This window comes from Sminthopsis crassicaudata, chromosome 2 (genome assembly GCF_048593235.1).
Source record: "Sminthopsis crassicaudata isolate SCR6 chromosome 2, ASM4859323v1, whole genome shotgun sequence".
Lineage (NCBI taxonomy): Eukaryota > Metazoa > Chordata > Mammalia > Dasyuromorphia > Dasyuridae > Sminthopsis > Sminthopsis crassicaudata.
In genome coordinates, this window is record NC_133618.1 from 533,430,890 (window position 1) to 533,446,867 (window position 15,978).

General features: G+C 37.7%; 1 protein-coding gene across 1 annotated transcript in view; it reads right to left on the minus strand.

Annotated features, from left to right (window-relative positions):
• The window catches only part of THSD4 (thrombospondin type 1 domain containing 4), a 934,909-nt gene extending 923,961 nt beyond the window's left edge, over positions 1–10,948 (minus strand). The window contains exon 1 of the mRNA XM_074294657.1: positions 10,727–10,948. The gene's annotated coding sequence lies outside the window, so the exon portion shown is untranslated. The remainder of the gene's footprint in view (positions 1–10,726) is intronic.
• Positions 10,949–15,978: the final 5,030 nt, after the last annotated feature.

A 15,978-nucleotide genomic window follows, 5' to 3' on the forward strand; every position in this document is an offset into this window, starting at 1 on the left:
AACCCTCTCAAAAGTCCAGTGAAGGTAGAGTCCTTATTACTTCCATTTTATATAAAATGAAAGAGAACTTTCATAAAAGGTAGAAAGATCTGAGTGAGGCTAGTCACCTTGGACATCACTTAATGTCTCAGCAGTCAAGGCAATTCTTTTAAGATTCTAAATTTCAGAGAAGGTGCCCTTTTACAATAGCTAGAGGATGTTTTCTTTCCTGAGCTTGCCAGTGATGTTGATGTAATAGGACTTTGTCCCCCTGATCTTTGGGGGTGGGGGTGGACTTGGGTTGGAAAAACCCTGAATCTCAACTCCTCTGGGCCTTTGGGAGCATCTCCACCCTCCTACTTGATTCCCAGGGGAAACTTCCACAATAATCCTCACCTGCAATTAATTTGAAGATCTTGGCCTAGGGCATAATTATCACTCATTATTGACCTGGAAATTAGTCCCTCAATTCATCTGCAATTATAGCCCTGGGCCATGGAAACCTAAATATAATCAAGGCTCAGTATCCCAGTCTTTGATAATTCCTAATCAGGAACAATCCCACTGAGAGAAAGCTGCTCAGTGAAAATAAACCCATTTCTGCCAAAGACCTTGCTTGGAGATAGGGACTGCAAATTCTTTCACAGGTTACACAGGCCTGGGGACCCCCATCACTGTTAGGATATCCTCACTCCAGGGGCAGCTAGGTGGCGCAGTGGATAGAGCACCAGCCTTAAATTCAGGAGGACCTGAGTTCAAATCTAGTCTCAGACACTTAACACTTCCTAGCTGTGTGACCCTGGGCAAGTCACTTAACCCCAGCCTCAGGGGGGAAAAAAAAAAAAGGAGGATATCCCACTCCTCAACAATGTCATAGAATTATTTCTTATTCCTTCCTAAAGAAAAAAAAATGTAAGGTCCTATGTGTTTTCTCTTCCATTTTATAACTCTCAGAGAACAGAGTAAGATCCTAAAGGAATTAGATGATGTATAAATGTGCTGATGTGAATGATGGAAAGGTCAGTGCATGGGATCCTTTATGGGAGACAGGAAGGGAAAGGAAGGAGAAAAGAGGAGAGAGCACTGAAGCTTAGGAGGAGGGGTACAGAAAGACACAGGTAAATAAAAAACCAATTTTCCTTATTTCCAGTCTAATGCTAAACTTTGCCCAAGAACCCATCAAGTCACATCAAGACAGCAAATATTTACGAAGTGTCTACCATGTGCCAGGGATACAAAGAAAGGCAAGTGACGAGTCCCATTTCTAAGAACTCCATAGTCTAATGGTGGAGATAACATGCAATAGAAAAAAATGATATATACAGGAGTTAAATTGGAGATAACTCCAAAGGAAAGGCACAAAGATGAAGGATTGAAGAAGGGACCCCCTCCTTCAACTCTGCCTTAGCGAGGGACCCCACTAGAGGGAAACAAGACAAACATTTTCATTCTGTTATCTAGGTGGGTTTGGGTCAGTCCTTAGCAAAAGAATTCCAACCCAATTTAATTAAAGATTTTCTATTCTACTCAAATTTCAGCTCAAGCTGAAACCCAGCTTGTAAGTAAGCCAATTTGGGACTCTACCCACTAGCCCCCACTGGATCTGACCTTCTAGGGCTGTCCCAGCCCCCACCAAGACACCCAATATAATGATTTAATTGCCTTTTTCAATGAAGGATTATTTTGCAGATGAACTTTGGTAGTTCCCTTTGCTGCCAAGACCTTCTGTCCACTGAGAACTGCATACTCAGTGCAAAACTCCATTTCCCAATAGATCTGCCACTATAGAAGTCAGTCTCTTGTTAACTGATTTCTATCTAATAATAAACTTTCATTTTGCAACTAATATTCAGGAATGAGTGAATTCTTTCACTCCTAAAATCTGCATCAGACTTAAAGAGGATTCTTAACAACTCTCTTATAGCCACTAATCTAGACCACTCAAACAGCGTCAGGATGACTCAGAAAGGCTTCTTGTAGAAAATAGAATCTTAGCTAAAACTTTAAGAAAGTTTAAGAAACCAAGAGGTAGAAATGAGGAAGAAGAGAGTTCCAGGTATGGGGGAACAACCAGAAGAGGTAATGAGATTGAGAGCAGGCACCAAATAATGAGATTTAAAGTGTAGTCAATTTGCACTAAATGATGAGATTAATGTAGACACCAAATGTTGAGGTTTGGCCATGTGACAAATTCACATGGCCTTTCTTCTTTGGCAAAAAAAAAAAAAAAAAAAAAAAAAAAAAAAACATTTATTTATGAGAAGAGGTCACAGACAAAATTAAGAGGTAAAATAGGTACCAAATAGGTACCAGGAATGGTAACTATGAAATAGATTTGGGAAAGCATAGAGTTAGGAAGGAAAGGGATTTTAATTATTAACTGTGGAAAAAACAACTTCCCTAGTGAAACTCACAATTAACTAGGAGAAAGGGAAGTCATCATGAGGTAGGAGTATTCCACTGACTGGCAGGCTAAATTCTTAAGCACCCTAAAAGAGTTAATTAGCTATGAGAAGGGAAAAGAAAAAAGCTGAAGGAGAGTATGGGAAGAAAAGCAAGAAGCAGAACTCTGTGGCAGGCTAACCCAAAAAAGATTCATCCAAGAGAGCATAGACCATGGATAGATTTATAGGGGAAATTTAACCTCAGGGATTTGACATAACTTGACTTTCTAATTGAATATAGTAAGGGGGTGAGACTGTAAGGTTGGAATGGTCCCCAACAGTGCCCTTCCCTGCTTGCCTCAGAGAATAATTTTATCAATGCTTCAGGCTTTCTCTGCCAACTCCATCTAGTGACCCAGGACCTCATTAGAAATAGAAATACCTGATATCAGGAAATAAAGTTTCTTGTACAAGGAACAGAAAGAAATCAGTGTCACTGGATGGGAGGGTAAGTGGAGGGGAGTAAGATGTAAGAAGATTGTAAGAAAAGGGACAGGTTATGAAGAGCTTTAAAAACATACAGAATCTATACTCAGTAGTCATCCTGAAATAAAAGATTCATGTTCATATGCCTATTGAAACATGAACAGCAGAAGAATCCAAGATACAGAAGAATTCCAGGCCTCCTCCCTGACCCATGGGCTTTAAAGTCTAGGAAAGAATTCACAACTGGAATGAATAAAGCTGGATTTCATGGTCACAGGTCACAGGGGAAGAAGCTTTTTTTTAAAAAAAGATGGTCCACATCGAGGGGTAGAACCTAGTATTATTAGGGAAGCAAAAAAGATCTTGTATCATTTTCTAGCCTAAAAATCCCTTGAGGTTATTACCATTAAAGAGTTAGTCATTTGGGATTAGATATTATTCCCAGAAAAAAAATCTTAAATGCAAATGTTACCTGAGAGGGTAAATAATTAGTCTATTAAATTATTAACATCTTAGAAAGAAGTAAATAATAATAACTAATTAACCAAGTTAACCAAGTATAATAACTTGCTAAAGAAGTTAAAAGAATTTGTCTATATTAACCATCTCCAGTGACCAACTACTCCCTCCTCAAATTTGGCAATTTGGCTTCTATCACTGTTATCTCCTATAATATTTCTCTTGTGCTGTATATAAAGTTTGATAGTTATAATTTCTGGCTAGTTATTATTAATGTTATTAATTATGGCTTAGCAAACTAACTAATAAAAGGATTGGTCACTAGACTGTCTCTTGTGAACCAAAGATAAACTTGATAGCCTATTATGCTTATATGCCCTGGAAGATTGGGTGTTCCTGACAGATGGAAATCAATTCTGATTGGTTTAACGATTAACAATTAATTAATGAATATTATAGTCAGAGGTGGATATTCTAAAGAAAGGTTTAAGGAGGTTTAACCTCTTTTATAGCCTTATTATATATTTTCTTTATTCCACATTCTACATTCCTGATAAACTGGACATACTGTTCTCCCTTGAACTAATCATGCTCCCTCACACCTCTATGGATGTGGAAAGTCCATAAGAAAGAGACTTTTTCTCCATATCCCTCATTATGCTAGAATCTTTCAAGGCTCAATTCAACTATCATCTCCTTCATGAAGCCTTTCCTGATCTCCAAAACAAAAATCATCCTCACCAACTTGATTCTCTCATTCCTGTTGTGATGTTTAAAAAGTTTGGGAGACAGTTTTGGGGTAATTTAATTATTTTATTAGTAAGACTAGTATGTTATTAATAAAAGAAGTCACTGGCACTCTCAAATGTCAAAGACCCCTCATAGGGGTGGGCTCACAATTTATGTGCCCTTGCAAGAGTAGGCGTTCCAGAGAGAGGCAATCAATTATTATTGGTTAACAATTAATGAGAAAATTAATATTATAATAAGATGCAAATTCATTTTAATGAGGGTCTTGGCAATACATGACTTGGATCACCCAAGTCTTGGTCAAAGAGATATAAGTTTCTATATCGCCTATCTGACAAAAGAAAGAATCCACATTTTCCAAGACATATCAGAGTAAGCACAATGAACATGAGTCCACCCATTATGCTTAACTCAGAATTTCTTTTTCTTGGTAATTCTTTGAGAAAGATTTCCCATGATGATAAATTTCTGAATAAAGAAATAGAAAAAAAGAAAAACCTTGGTTCTGATTCCATAATTAGTTATTAATACAAGAGAGAAATAATTTCTCTCACCATTTTACTTCAGCACATAATCACATTCTAACTCATAACTTTTCCCAGATATATTTCTTTCTCCTACTAGAATCATGTCATCATAGATTGAGAACTGGAAGGGACTTTTCATACCATTGAGTCCAATATCCTCATTTTACAGTTGAAGAAACTGAAGTCCAGAGAAATTCTCTGTGCTTTAGAAAGATCCCTAGTAGAATCTCAGTGGAAAAGCAGGGAAATTGCAGAAGACTTGTCCAGGACTACATAGCTATGAAGTAAGTGCCTGAAACAGGATTTGAACAAAAGTCTTCCTGACTACATCAATATGCCCTATCCAGTATATCACCTGGCTAGCTTGGGCAAAGGCTGTATTGTTTTTCCATCTTTCATGGAGGCTTGGTATATGCCAAGATAACATCATTCACGTGGAAGATGCTGGAGATCTAATTCCAGGAGACTAAAGGCCTGGAATGCATATGGACATTCTGTACTGGCCTACCACATGACTGGGAGCAGCTCTTTTTCCATTGGCTGCATTTCCAGAAGTCTTTAAAATACCCTAACACAGAATCTTTGTGGCTTTTGCAGCATTTGAGTAGTTCAGAGAAAGTGACTCCTTCCCTTGCAGACAATAAGACTGTGCAATAAGGGGGAAGGGATCCAAGCACTACCTCCTAACCCTACTTAGGCCCAATGTGGTCTTGGAAAGCAGGCCTGGATCTTTGGTCTTTTTGTTTGTTCCTTTCTATTATGAGCACAAGAATAGTCTCCAATCTGGCCCCTTTTTTGGCAGAGGAGAGCAATGCTTGAGCCACATGAATCTGAACATCTGAGAATTTAGACTGGGCATTACAACTAGGTCATTAAGGTAGCTCAGGGGAGTTGGGGCTGTGAGACTAGCCCCACAAGACCAGATGAATGCTTTCTAAGAATTGAGCTAAATTGTGAATCTAATTTCTACCCCACCCTATCTCCCTAGAGACTAAGGAGGATTTAGAGGGGGATTATGCTGGAGAAAAGCTATGTGTTTGTTTTTGCTGTTTCTTTGAAGTGAATAAACTTTTATAAATGTAAATCTGATGGACAGAGAACTATGGAGACTGACTATGGATGGAAGAATAGAATTTTCCCCTTTTGTTGTTTTTTTTTTTTCTTTCTCATGGTTTTTTTTTCCCTTTTTGTTCTGATTTTTCTTGCAAACATGACAAATACAGAAATATCTTTTTAAAAATTGTACATATTTAGCCTACCTGAGATTAGTTGCTATCTTGTTGAGGGAAGAGGGAAGAGAGGAAAGGATAAAAATTTGGAGGAAAAAGGTCTTACAAAAACAAATATTGAAAACTATCTATCTATCTATCTATCTATATATATATATGTATGTATTTGGAAAATAAAATATTGAAAATTAAAGCAAAAATGTAAATCTGGTGCTAAATGGCTAAATGGAATTGCGGTGCTAGTTTCTCAAACAATCAGAAGCTATATATACCAATGACAGATGAGAAAGATAACTTAGTCTCTTTAAAATACCAGGGCATTTTGAAAAGAAAAATATAACAGGTCTGGTGCTCAGAGAATGGAGATAAAATCTTATTACACATATTTGTCACCCCAACCCTTAGTTCATATACATTGAACATAAGCTTAATGAACACTGTCAGCTTTAGAAAGAACTTGCTTACAATGTCAGTGTAAAGGCATGAGATTTGCTCACAAGACTTGGACTGTTTCTCTCCGAGTAAGTCCCCATTGGCCAAGCCAAGACAAGTCTACAGAGAAGGAGAAAGAAAAAAAGAAAGAAAGAAAGAACCCGCCATAGAGTTTTGGAAGCAGCGCTCCAAGTCAGTTGTTTTCTCTGGAGCCCTTGTAGACACAGAGGCTAGCCTTCTGATGGCAAAGCAGGCACCTCCAGGCACAAAGACAAGCCAAGGTCAGGAACAATACTCCTCAAGCTTCTTGCTAACGTGACTCCTTTGGCTCCCGTAGCTCCCAGAGCAACAGCAAACATGTTCCAACTGACCCAGAAATGGAAACTAAGAGAGCCAGAACTACTAGTGGTGGCTCCTGGTACAAAATCAGTTTTCTCCATGCCCTCTCCTGAGCACTGTGAGTTTTCTGCATGGAAGTGAGCAGAAAGCTTGTTGAATTCTGATAAACTACTGAAACTCTCCACAAAAATCCCAGCACTTCAATTCCTGGAAGCCTTTGGAGAATGGCCCCTTCTCTCCTCACCTCCCCATGGGCTGTCTTATATCCAGTATCCCTGTGTTTTTTCAAGAGAGGAGCAGCACCTATCCCTGAGGCAATACCCAGCCTCCCCACCCCAGCCAACCTTGGCTCTGGAAGCCAAAAGTCTATCCCAATTTTGTGGTCCCTGAGGGCTCACTATCTAACCTAAATAGAGGGTTAGAGGAAAACAAACTCTTACAGCTTGCAGGGAGGTGAGAGTGAAGGAGCCAGAGACTAGACTGATTTAGAAAAATAACACACTTTTCTCAAGGAGATTACCAGACTAGTGTAAAGGATTGGTGTTTGAGAAAAGGTTGATGGATGATATAGTAATGGTCTTGACATCTAAATTAAGACAGGGAATAAGCATTTACTAAGCACCCATTGAGTGCCAGGCACTATGCTAAGTTTTTTACAAATATTATCTCATTTGAGCTTCAAAATAACCATCTGAGATAAGTGCTATTATGATCCCTATTGACAGTTGGGAAAGCTGAGGCAGAGAGCAAGTGAAGTCACTTCAGAGGGAGGTAATTGACTGAGTAAGTGTCTGAGGCTGAATTTGAACTCAGACCTTCCTAACTTCAGACTTAGCATTGTGCCACCTAGCAGCCTTAATTACTAGAAAAGCATCATTACAGACAAAAAAGTTGTTCCCCCAAATCATATAGATATTGATATAAACATATCTTTTGGGGGGAAGGGTTGAAGAGGCCCTGTTGTGAATTGTGTCCCCTTTAATCTGTGGGGGAAAGGTGATTGGGTCTCAAACTCTCCAGGAGCACACCCTTTTGTCCATAAGGGAAACTCCCAAGATAAGTAATCTCATTGAATTTTGAATTGAATTGAAAACAGTCTCCTAGACTCATCCCATGTCCTCTTCCCCCCCAGTCCCTTGGGGCTCAAAGCAGCCCCAATATATTTAGTGCTGTATGCTCAGACATCTTTGCAGAAGTCCTATCAGGATTTTGGACACTGATGAAGATATTTTATTCTCAGTGTTAACCCACCTTGGCCAAATTCCTAATAAGGAGCTATTTGCCTTTCTGGACTTGGCCCACTGATGAAGATATGTTCTTCTCAGTGTAAATCCACCTTCACAAAACTATCCTGCCAGGACCTAGCCTACTAAGAAAGCCTTCTTAGTGAAAATAAATTCCCTTTTGCCACACAGACTTTGGGTTTGCAAATTCTTTCACAAGGGACCTGCGGCATTGACCAGAGGGGATCTCTTACCCTCAATTCTTGTACCTCATCATTTGGTGGCCTATACAGGGATCAAACCCATGTCTTAAACTCTCCTCTAGGAGGGGCATACCTTTCCCCCCAAAAGGTCTCAGTTTATATCAACATAATATTGAGTCATACAAATTTTAGAATAAGTTGTTAACAAATGACACCTCACCAAGCATTTATAAAGTCCAAGCTACATGGAATGAAAAGCTCTAGAACAGAGAAACGTAGTGGAACAAATGTGGGAACAGGAAAAATGTATATATCATCCCCATTGTCCTGTTTGTTACTGGAGTTGTCCTTTAGATTTTGTGAATCTAAAGATGAGTTTGGATCTCAACCCTTTCATTCATTTATATCACCATCCTCCCCCCCCCCCCCAATCTAACATTTTTAGACAAATTGGTGGATAAATCAATTTAACAACCCACCATTAACATTAAACTTAAAAGATCACTAGTAAGGTAACACCTTGTCTCTGGACCATTTCTAAATAAGCTCCATCAAATATAAGGAAGAAAATTTTCAAAAACTATGTCAATGTCCAAAGTTGCAATAGTTAATATGATACTCTAAAGTTTTCATGGTGCTTCAGGTTCATTTTCACATTTGGACAAGAATAAAGACTAAAAAACAAAAGTCCTGCATAACTCAAGCCAAAATCAAAACTAGCATGACATAATAGTATGCTGTACATGAATGCAAGCTTCAAATTCTGCTTTTTGACACTAGCTTTGTGGCCATGGGCAAGACCTTTAGTCTTCTGATGCCTTAGTTCCCTCATCTGCAAAGTGATATCTTCAATAGCTACCACATAGGACAGTTGTGAGTCTCAATTGAGATAAAATATCCAAATTACTTTGTAAATTTTAAAGAGCCACATAAATATCCAGAGTTGTTGCTGTTGTCATTAATAGAGCAAACTTTTTTTTACTCTTGATCCCTTTTAGAGAAATTCTTACACAAACCCAAGTATATAGTATATAAAACAGGTATAAAAATCAAACATTTATGGATAATAAATAATAAAGAAATTTATGTTAAAATGGTTCTTTGGTATATATATATATATTTATATGTATATATATATTTATATATGCTTATATATAAGCTTATCATTTATTAAAGACAAAAGCAAATTTGCATATTAATGAGATAGATGTTATTAATTGAGCACTTTAATGTTTCCACAGAACTTCTGATGAATTTCTCATTTGGATTTCTCATTTGGTAGGAGAATAGAGACAGAAAAAAAAAAAAAAGCAAAAGCTTCTCAGAGCTATTCCTATTTTCCAAGGCAACTTTGTGATCCAATGGTTCTCCAGACCCAACTAGTGTAAAATTATCCAAGAGATACACTGAGGCTCTGCTTAAAGGCCCCCAAGGCAGTAAAAATGAGGTATTTAGCAAGTAAAAACAACCTACTTGGCTTCCATAACAACAATAATACCTCACATTTATATAGTATTTTCAATTTTCTTCATATATTATCTCATTTAATAATCACAACAGCCTTAGGGATATTATGAACCCCATTTTATAGATGGGAAAATTAAGGTAAAAGGGGCTAAATAACTTTCTCCAAAAACAGTTTTCAAACCAATTTTTAGCGTGCTGCTTTCCAGCTTCTGTTTACCTGTTACTCTTCTATATATCATGGGTGGCCCAGGATTAAACAGAGCATGGGGAGATAGAAATATAGGTGCAAGGTGACAGAAGACTGTGCTGTCCAGCATTGGGTCTATGTGTTAGCAAAATGATCAGAGTGAAGCAGCACAACTGTAGGAAACCAGTGATGCAGCAATTAAGCACAAAAGGGAGCAGTGCTACAGCAGTTAAGTTTTAGACTTAAGAGTCAGCAAAGACCTGAGTTCCAATTCTGCCTCTGATACTTACTAGTTATGCTAACTAATATATATATGGAACTTCCCTATGAGTTAGGTGCTGTTATTTTTTCAGAAGCTCAAGTTGTCAGGGGTTAAGTGACTTGCCCAAGCAGCTAGATGGCTCAGTGGACAGAGCACTGGATCTGGTGTTAGGACTGCCTGAGTTCCAATTTGACTTCAGACACTGGAACATCACTTAACCCCTATTTACCTCTACCCACATGAGAAGAAAATGCAAATCACTCCAATATCTTTGCCAAGAAAACCCCACAAACATGCCGTGGGATCATGAAAAGTCACCACTGACTGAATAACAAAAAATGATTGGCCTAAGATTATAAATTCGTGTCTGAGGGTGGTAGGATTTAAATCAAGGCTTCCTGTCTCCAAAGTGTAGCATCTAGCTGCCCTTAGGTCATAATGGGCAAGCGTCTGAGCCTCATTTTCCTTATTTGTGAGATGGGAAACAAAGAAGTGAAATACTCCTGTAGTGTTAGGAAATTCTTGACTGTGGAACCTGGCTGCAATTCTGTTGTGTTTGAGTGAGATTTGGCTTATCGGTATAGATAGGCTCAGACCCAACTAAGGCTTGTGTGCTCAGGGAAGAATACAGCTGCACTGGGGGAGTTCCCCAGTCAGACATTTTCTGCAAGATCTCTATCTGATCAGAACACTGACCCATGGAGAAATATGCCAGAAAAGGTATATTCCTACCTCAAATCTCACATTCTCTAGTATTAGGAAAAACAAAATTAGGCCAGATTCAGACCATGAAACTTACCTGATATAAGAGTTATTCCAAAATGCCTGGCTTAGGGATCCTTGGAGAACCCCTATTCTGGAGGAAAAGGAGGTATATGTAGGGATGTAGAGGTGTACCACCAATAACTCATGCTTCCTCCCTTTTCTTTATAAGTTCAATGAAAGATCTTTTTCAGAACTATTGTTTTGTCTGAAGGTAGGAAAACTATTTTCTTGCTAGATCTTTGAAGTTTCTCATTCTGAGGAAGCAGGGTTAACACCTCAATATTTCTTACTATCTCCTAGGTCTATTCCCCACCCCTTGGCAATGTTATCTTGCTCATTCAATCTGTAGAGCTGGGAGTTGTTGAGAATATGTAATGTTAGGACTGAAGAAATTTCCTGAGCAAGACAAACTATCCTGAGCATAACATGGAGGATTTGGCTCTCATCACGGTGTCAACAGGACAACCTGAACTATTGCTAGGGTCTGGAATTCTGGTGAAAGTCAGATGCTGAGGAAAGCTCTGATGTCATGGCTGAAGAAGCACTGTCATCTGCCCACCCAGCTACTCACAAAAAAGTGTTGGCTTTGAAGTAAGGCAGCCTCCTCCCCCCAAACCCACCCAGGCACAAATTCTTGACATTGCTCCTTCACAGCTCACGATCAAACAGTCCAAATGAGAAAGTTGCCCCTGCCTCCTTGTCAATGATGCAGAAATTTCACAATGTCATGAATGGCTCTGGCAAACCAAAAAGGCAATGACAGCAACAGTGAAAAAGGGCATGGTTTTCTGCAAAACACAGCCAGCACTCATGACAAGATTGCCTTAACCTTAGCATAAATGTAGCAGAAAAGCATCCATTTTTGGACTTCCTGCCGATCACACAACTGCCCAGGGCTAAGTTTCACTGAACTAAAAGTATTTATTAAGTATAGATAGAAAAGATCAAGAAGATGTGACCTTTCACTGTGGCCTGTGGGGGAAAAAAGGGCAGGTGGTATGATCAAGAACAAACCCCTTAATCCTGAAAGAATTTTAGAAAGAATTTTATTTCAGCAAAGGAAAGAGGGGGGGGGGGAAGGTGCAAATCCCTCTCAAATCTCAATGAGGTTTACATTATATAGAGTATAGAGCAGAACCAGTACAGGTACTATCTATACACAGTAAAGCAGTTTCCAGATAAGGTTGCTTGAGATGAACAGCAGCAGGTATACATTCAATCTACTTTTAAAAACCCAACACAAGACCTGGATGGGATATAAGCATTCCTTGTAGCCTTTTAGCATTCTTTCTGCCCTTTTTTTTTTTTTTTTTTTTTTTTTTTTTGCTACTGCTGCTGCTACTGTTGTTTTTACATTTTAATTGGACAATTTAATTGTATTTAAATATATTTAGTTTTGTTTTTAACCCTGTGTATTTTATTTATGCTTTTAAATTAATATAGTTAAAGACATTCTGAGATCTGTTGACTTCATCAGGCTGCTAAAGGGGTTCATGAAACATCAAAAGTAAGCATCTCTGCTCTAGAACTTAATTTTTCAAAAAGTTTCTGTGTCAGCTTCCTTTTGGATCATTGATCCCATCCACTGTAGGGAAAATATTTTATTATTTATTAATAGTGTTTGAAAATAACTTTATGTGATTAGAAAATTATTTAACCCAAAGCTGATGTTCTGGGAAAACTAAGCTTGGTATGGGACGGATTTCCAATGATCTATTTTTAATAGTATTTTATTTTTCCAAATACATACAAAGATAGTTTTCGACATTCAGCTTTGCAAAACCTTGAATTCCAAATTTTCCTACCTCTCTCTCTTCCTTCTCCAAAATAACAAGCAATCTGATATAGATTAAACATGTGCAATTCTTCTAAACAGATTTCCATATTCATTATGCTGCAAAGAAAAATCATGATTATAATTTTTTATGTTCTTTGTCTGTCAAAATTTGCTAGCAGAATTCCCTTCTCTTGTTTAAGAACGTCATCATAAATTCTAGCATCATACTGTCTTTTGTTTCTTTCTGAACTTTTATCAGTTGAATGAATTAGGTGACAGATTTCTGTTAGCCAATATCGCAGGTATGAAACATAGTGGTAAAAATTTATAGAAAGGAAACAAATATTGATTAAATGTTTGCTCTGTGTCGGGCACTGTGATGAGCACTTGACAAATATTTTCTCCTTTGAACTTCCCAATAAACCTGGGAGATGAGAGATGGCTATTATTATCCCCATCTTATCCATGAAGAAACTGAGGCAGATGAATGTCATGTGATTTGCTCAGGTCACACTTATTTTCTGAGGTTGGATTTAAATACAAATCTTCACTCCGAGTATGGTATTCTATCTTCTTCTGTATACATTCTCTTATCTTCTGAGACTCCAAAAATAAGTCGATAGACAGAGTTGGTTCTAATATAAAAATTCATGGGAGCACTGAATGACTGCACTAAAAATGTCAATGATCATTGAGCTTTCAGCTCAGGCCTTTGGATCCTCAAGTTATCCAGCAAGATATGGTTAAAATCATGAGACTGTGGGTTTTCTTGACTTTAATAAGATATGGTTCCTGACTGATTCCTTCAAGGGGTATTATCACCTTAAGTAGTTTGTTTCCACATTTCTATCTTGTTCACTGTGGATCTTGCCAGGTAAGCCATAAAAAAAGAAATACTACTTTCATGACAATTTGGCAATTGTGTAGGGTTTCTTCTGATGCCCATTTGGACATGCTTCTGAATCCTGGGAGGAATGGTCCTTCATCATTAGGAGATTGCTAATATTTTTTTCTCTATTTCCTTATATATTAGAAAAAAAGGAAAGAAAAATCATTGCATATAAACTTCAGAGAAATTGCTAGGTGGCCAAGGGATAGAAAACTGGACTTGAAGTCTGGAAATCTGAGTTCATATTCTGCCTTAGTCACTAATTATATGACTCTGGACAAGTCACAACCAATTTAATTCAGTTCCCTCAACTATAAAATAGGGATAACAATATCAATTACCTCCCAGGGTTATTGTGAGAAATCAATGAATATCTGAATATAGCATGTATCTGTCTCACATTTCTTATAACAGCCTACTGCTATCTTGGTTCAGTAGAATTTACTTTGTACCAGCCCTATGGCTTTTGTTGAGTCACAGATCCAAAGTTATCATGTAGTATTTTTGGTCATTTCCTATTTTCTTGGTTTGTATCACATCTGTGACACATTCCAAGCAGTACTTAAAGGTAATATGATATTGTGACACAGAGTTGCTAACTAAAAATGTACCATGGCTTTCTACATTTTGCCCTCTTTAATGGGATGTGTAGATCAATACATGGTACTCTGTGCAGTATCTGGAGTTTCTGAGGTAGATGCTCCATCCAAACCAAGGAACTATTCTGATGATGTTCTGCCTATTATCATATTCCTGACTTTATCCTCATTATCTTCTTCTTTGGACTGGAAGGCCTAAGATTTTTCTCAATAATTTCTTGTTATCACCATCATTGGGGAATTTCATAATAATTCTCTAATAGTTACATTAGGAATTGTTCTTTTAACTCTGTTAAAATGTATCATTATTTTAAGTGAGGCACATGACACTATTTATCCATCCCTCTATTTCTTAAGCCCATACTTTTTGTATCACTAATATATTCTCAAAGTGGCAAAAGGTTCTTGTGATAGCAGTGCAGTCAAACAACAAAAATCTTTGATGCTAGTCATTTTTTTGGTGATGAAGCCAAAACAATTCTTTTTTTTTAAATTAATATTATAGCTTTTTATTTACAAGATATATGCATGGGAAAATTTTCAACAATGACCCTTGCAAAATCTTCTGTTCCAACTTTTCCCTTCCTTCCTTCCATCCCCTCCCCTAGATGGCAGGTAGTCCCATACATGTTAAATATGTTAAAGTATATGTTAAATACAATATATGTATACATATTTATACAGTTATCTTGCTGCACAAGAAAAATTGGATTTAGAAAGAAAGTAAAAACCTGAGGACCAAAAATGCAAGCAAATAATAACAGAAAGAGGCTATGTTGTGGTCCACACTCATTTTCCAGTCTTCTTTCACTGGGTGTGGTTGGTTCTGTTTGTTACAGATCCATTGGAACTGAGTTGGATCCTCTCATTGTTGAAGAGAGCCACTTGCATCAGAATTGATCATCATATAGTGTTGTTGTTGAAGTGTATAATGATCTCCTGGTTCTGCTCATTTCACTCAGCATCAGTTCCTGTAAGTCTCTCCAGGCCTTTCTGTATTCATCCTGTTGGTCATTTCTTACAGAACAATAATATTCCATAACATTCATATACCATAATTTATTCAGCTATTCTCCAATTGATGGGCATCCACTCAGTTTCCAGTTTCTGGTCACTACAAAGAGGGCTGCCACAAATATTCTTGCACATACAGGTCCCTTTCCCTTCTTTAAGATCTCTTTGGGATATGGGCCCAGTAGTAACACTGCTGGATCAAAGGATATGCAAGCTTGATAACTTTTTGAGTATAGTTCCAACTTGCTCTCCAGAATGGCTGGATGTATTCACAACTTCATCAGCAATGATGCTAGTCAATTTTTAAGAAAGAAAGAACTAGTATTCTAAAACCTCAATAGCATGGTAGCTAGTAAACCCCAAGATTCAAGTACATTACATACCAATAGTTCAACCTTGTGGACAAATATGTGCACCACATATAAAGTAGTATGACCATTATTCTACAGCATATGGCCTGACCTGGAAACATGCACATAGACTCATATACACACATGCACACACACATCCATGCTCTTAACCAGTAGATAGAGGGATTAGATTTGGTATTTCACTCATAAAATGAACTGTCAGATGAAGAATCTCATTCATAATAGTGCAGTGCTTTTATTGCTGTTTCCCTTGGTCCTAGCTTGATGGAAAAATCTTCCTTTTTAACCTTATAGTGGTAGCAGCAAAGAATGACTATAAGATCTCTCCAATAAATTGTACTATAGTGCTGTACAATGTTTTGTCCCACGGGGCTTAGCAACAATAGCAAACAGTTATGAAGAAGTTGACATATGCTAGACATTGTGCTAAAGGCTGGAGATAAAAGGACAGGCAAAAATATGGTTCCTGTCCTCAAGGAGTTAATATCCAACCTTGTGGACAAACAAAAGAATGCACTGTACCAACCTCCAGGAAAATAAACAAAGACCAAAAAGCCATACTATGAACACATTCTCTCTAACTTACCTAAAATATGGTCTTACACTGTAAGATGGGAAACTTGACTGGGCCAGGGT